Here is a 5,424-nt window from a genome sequence, read left to right on the forward strand (position 1 = left end):
TTCTTTAGTCAAGACACTAGGTGTATAGATATTAGATGTATTGTAGAGGCTCCATTAATGAATCTAGTGGTATGTAGGTCTAGCAAGGTAAGATACATTGTTAAAAGATTTGGTTTAGAAGGTTAGGCAACTCACCATTATTCTTATATGGTAAAGATAGTTGAGGATGTTGAGCCCACTTTTTTTAAGGATGTTTTAGGTCATGCTCATTGGGATGCAACAATGGATGAGGAGATGAATACATTAGAAGCCAATAAGACGGGATCTAGTACCCTTACCTAAGGGTAAGAAAACTATTGGTTATAAGTGGATTTACATAATGAAGCATAATTCATATGGTTGTGTTAGTACGTATAAGGCTATACGGGTTGCAAAAGGCTATGCTCAAACGTATGGCATAGATTATGAACAGACATTCAGTCTAGTTGCTTGGATGGAAATTGTTAGATGTGTGATTGCTTTGGCTGTAACGTGTCCACTAGTATCATCCAGGACACGTCGGAAAGGATGTCTAGAAAGCTCCACCTGGCACCCCCATGGAATGTTACGGGGTTTGCGATCTAGGGCTTTCCGCATCTGCCACGTAGCGGAAGTATTCCAGCCGTTCCCACTTAGGATCGACCTGAAATAGGGTGTTCCTGATTGGTTATTTTCTAATAGCAACTAGCGTCAGACCCAAGCAAACTACTTTATGCAGAAACACCAGGTCCGAAGCGGATTCACGCTGCACTTTGTTCAAGGAGAATGGGAAACGAGAGGGATGCAAAGCTCAACCTCTCTGCCATAAGGCATAGTCCCATTCCGTTCCCCTAAAATAGCGTAAATCGGGTTTAATCATTACTCTAGGTCAATGCTTTTGTTGTTCTGTCCTTTGACGATCATCCCGTTGTTCCTCGTGATTTGAGAAAACTTCCCAGCCAACCACGACCACCCATCTGTAGGACGGACCTATGGCCCATCCTCCGCACTTTCCTCGGGTTGTTTTAGTTATTTAATTACCTAACACATTAGTTGGGCAGGTAACAACCAACTTCTTTAATTAACCCGTTAGGCACTGGTTCCTTCACGTAATCTTATCACTTGACATAGAAAAACAATATCAAACAAGTTCCTTATTAACAGGTTATCATATTTATCTATGAAATACAAAGAGTCCAGTCCGTAGGCTTATCCACAATCCGCCCGAAGGCTATCCAACAATCCACAGGGATCACTATTCTAAGTTTCCGCCCGTAGACTAGTATGCGGGCCTCGAGATCCAATCGCGAGTCACATTAGCCTCTTGTGCAGGACCCAGAAGGCAAGGAATTTACAGACAGAGCCCCCCCTGGCACCCAAGGTCCTCCTGCTCCAAGTAGCGCTCAACAGAGAGACCTCTCACGGCGAGTTCAGTCCACTTTCCCGGTGCGGTCAACAACCCCCTTGGTTAGGGTTAGGCAGGCAGTCGGGGGTAACTGAAGCTGCCTCTCCCTTCAAGCCTTCAACCTGAAGTATAGATATCCATTTATCTTTTAATTCATTGATAAAAAAAGTCAAACAGTGCTCTCGAATCTGTAGTAAGCACAAACATTTCCATTGATCGTTTTTGTTGGCAAACTGCTAAGGAATGAATCCTTCCTTTCGAATGCGTCCAGCACTCGATCCGGGATAACTTGCAACTTGGAAAAATCCCCTATATCTTGGGTTAGGACGTACCCTATTAACCCGACTTGGTCAAACCTTAAGTTTATTGGTTGGTCTTTAGTTTCCAAACAATCTTCCTTACTCAAGAAGGTTGCTAAATTAGGATGATTATTCATCCTCTTGCAAGGTAACTTGCGTAAGAACATGCCAACTTCATTGTGAGAACTTGGCCATTCCCTTGTGATCCAATCACAAGATCATATGACTCCGCACTTGTTGCGCAAGTGTTGTGTCGAACTATGAGACTATGGAGTCTCGAAACAATCTGTTTCAGATTCTTTATGTTGACATCATTAGACCTAGGGTTTTCAAGCTTCATCTTTGTAAGATTCTCAGGGACAAACCCTAGTTCCTTTTACGATTACAATTCACTGTCCCTACATTCTATGAATGTGGGAAAGTATTTGAGTTATATGTGTTTCTTGGAATTTAACTCATTCCCAACGAATATTTCGCAGCTTAGGTATTTTAAGTTTATATCAATTTGGTTAACTCTAGAAGATAATTTCGAGATTACTTCCACATGATTTGTTGTCTATGCGTAAATTGATTTTTCAATCCTAAACTTTATTGATTTGAGGTTAGGTTAATTCCAAATAATCTTCCTACACTTTGCGAACAAAATTCATGTTAAATAAGCAACCTTTTACTTGATAAATTATGCTGTTGATAAACGATATTTTCCTAGAGTTTATGCATTGTAAGAATCATTTCATGCTTGCATCTTCCATGATGATTCATTGCAAAGAGGATATGGATTAATAGTACGAGATGTAGTTTATACTTCTAGGCTTAATCAAAGTATACTATCTCAATGGATAATAATCTAGCTTATAATTCATTTCAATGCATAAGCTATTTGCTAGAAATGCTTTTATGCTTTATTTATTTTGCATGTTTCATTAAAAGTATTAATGACTAAGTTCCCTCCTCGTGAGCATCTAGGACAAAATATATCCTATTTCTAACAATAGTAAATAATAATTAGGAAGGAAAACCTAGGCTTAGGTTGAGATATCCACATGGATGCCTGGAGATGACCCTCCCGCGACTATGCCTTGGACTTTCTTAGGGGGCATCGCAATTGTAGTTTTTCGGATGTGGAAGTAGCTTTACAAATCCTCCTTGGAATTCCACCGTCGCTCCCTTGCACCGTCCGTCGAAAGTTGTTTTTGAAAGGCTCCCTCCTTGAAGTCGAGAATTCGAAAGGGTGTTTCAGAATCTTTTACGACTAAGACCCATGGAATCCATGAGGAAGGCTTAATGGTCTTTGTAAACTCGCACGAACGGGAATAGAAAGGTGTGGAAAAGACACATGGTGCGGGAGAGAACTCCAAGGGAATATAGTAACTGTAAAGGTTATAAGTAAGGTCGAAGGACCCTTAGGTCAAACTTGGAGAAAAGGGGTTTCAATACGCCACAAGGGGATGGGCTAGGGAAGGTTTAAACATGGAGGAAAGAGGGGTGGTTCCAAAGCCAAGGGATAGGGGTTTAAGGGATTAACACGGGGGGGTGTGGTTTTAGGATGCCCAAGGAAAGGGTTTAAGGGTTAATATACAGGGGGTGTGGTTTCAAGGAAAAGGGGGCTTAAGGATTCATAAAAACATGGAGGGGGGCTGATCCCAAAGCCACGGAAAAGGGGGCTAAGTAAGCATTAAAGCACGGGGATAATAAAAAGGGTTTCAAGCCCATAATGAAGGGGCTTAAGGGAATTCTAAAACCCGGGGGGGGGGGGGGGGGGGAGGGAAGTCGTGGTTCCAAAAGGCATAAGAAGGGGGTCTTGGGGGGATTTTAGGACACAGGGAGGGGTAATAAAAGGTTTTTCTTAGAAGGCACAAGAAGGGGGTGAAAGGGGCTTAAGGGGATTAAAACCGGGGGGGGGGATAATAAGGTATAGGAAGGGGGGTTAAGGAGGCCCCCCCCTTTGGAAGCTTCTGACTTCCAGAAGATTACGTTGGGGGAGGGGGGTTGAGAGAGCCGTCTGTCGATGGCGAAAAGGAAGGCAGCGGCTCCCGTTGGCTGCACGATAGCCCAGACCTCGTCCACAGCACCGAAATGAGGCGGCCCTCCCTCCTTACGGCAGTGGCACGACACGGCGTTATGGCGGCGGTTACTCTCCCTTTTTTTTTTCCACACAACGGCGTCCCTCTCTGTTAAATAGGGGAGGGAGGGGGATCCTCCCTCTCCTTCATGTCACGAGGCATGGCCATTGAGGCTAAGCAAGCTTCAGCGAGGAGCTTGCTGGCCTTTCTATATCCCTCTCCCCCTCCAGCACAAACTGTCGTTGTCGGAAGAAAAAAAATTCCCATGAATTTTCAATATTTGATATATTACATTCTCTCCCCCTTAGAGGAATCAAGATGTCCTCATCTCGAGATAAACTTTCCAAGTGGCATCCTCTTTAGGATAATCTTTCCACTGGACGAGGCATTCTCTCAAGGTTCTTGATCTTAATTGTCTCTCCCTAACATCTAAGATCCTATCAGGCCTTAGTTCAAGGACTCCTTGACTAGGCATTACAACTTGTTGATCGTCAAGTACATGGTTAGGATTAGGTACATATTTCTTCAATAGGCTGATATGGAATACATTGTGAACCTTTAGGTTCTCAGGGAGTTGCAATCTGTAAGCATTAGTTCCTAGGCATTTGAGGATCTTGTACGGTCCGCAATACCTTGGACTTAGCTTCTTGTAATCTCCTAAGGATAGGAAACTCTTTTTAGGGCGTACGTGAATGAAGACCATATCTCCTTCTTCGAAGACTCTATCTTGCTGCTTCAAATCCGCATGGCCACTTGGATGTTCTATCTTATTGACTTTATTTGGTCATCCATCTCTTCCAACATCTACCTTGAAGCTTCAACCCTTAAGGTCGGATCTTAAAAGTTTAGGGGACTTCGACAGTCATGACCATACAATGCTTGGAGAGGGGTCATCTGAATGCTTTGTTGGTAAGAAGCATTGTAGGCAAATTCAACCAAAGGCAAGTATTGAATCCACATCTTCGGCTCATGACAGCAGTATGCCCTTAGCATATCCTCCATGACTTGATTTACTCGCTCTATTTGGCCATCCATTTGGGGATGGTAAGTAGTGCTAAAGCAGAGTTGAGTCCCAATAGCTTCAAAGATAGCTCTCCAGAAGTGTGATGTGAAGAGAGAATCACGATCACTAATGATCCTTCTAGGTAAACCATGTAGCTTGAATATCCCCTTGATAAACAATCTTGCAATGTCTGAGGCTTTATAGTTTGTCTTTACTGGAATAAGGTGTGCAACCTTAGTAAGCATGTCAACCACAACCATGATGGAGTTGTATCCTCCCTGAACTTGGGGTAGGCCTACCACAAAATCCATACTGATGAATTCCCATTTCATTTGGGGAATATCAAGTGGTTGCAGTTTCCCTCGCATCACGACTTTGATACGTTGGCAAGAAAAACACTCAGTGACATATTTGAGAAGGTAACCTTTGAGCCTCTCCCAATGGTAGCTCTTCTTGACTGCATTAAGAGTCTTGGCATACCTAGGATGTCCTGCAAAAGGGGAATCATGAGCTTCCCACAATATCTTCTTCTTAAGTGACTAGCTTGCTGGTATACACAGCCTTGTTCTATAGTAGACAAGCCCACTATTGATAGAAAATTCATGATACTTAGCCTGCAACTTTCAATTCTGATCCTCGATAGAAATCTCCCTTAGCATTTTTTGGTAGGCTGGATCATGGCATGCATCCTCTCTA

Source organism: Lygodium microphyllum, chromosome 10 (assembly GCF_053477565.2).
Source record: "Lygodium microphyllum isolate KBCC chromosome 10, Lygodium_microphyllum_v1.1.10, whole genome shotgun sequence".
NCBI classification, from domain to species: Eukaryota; Viridiplantae; Streptophyta; class Polypodiopsida; order Schizaeales; family Lygodiaceae; genus Lygodium; species Lygodium microphyllum.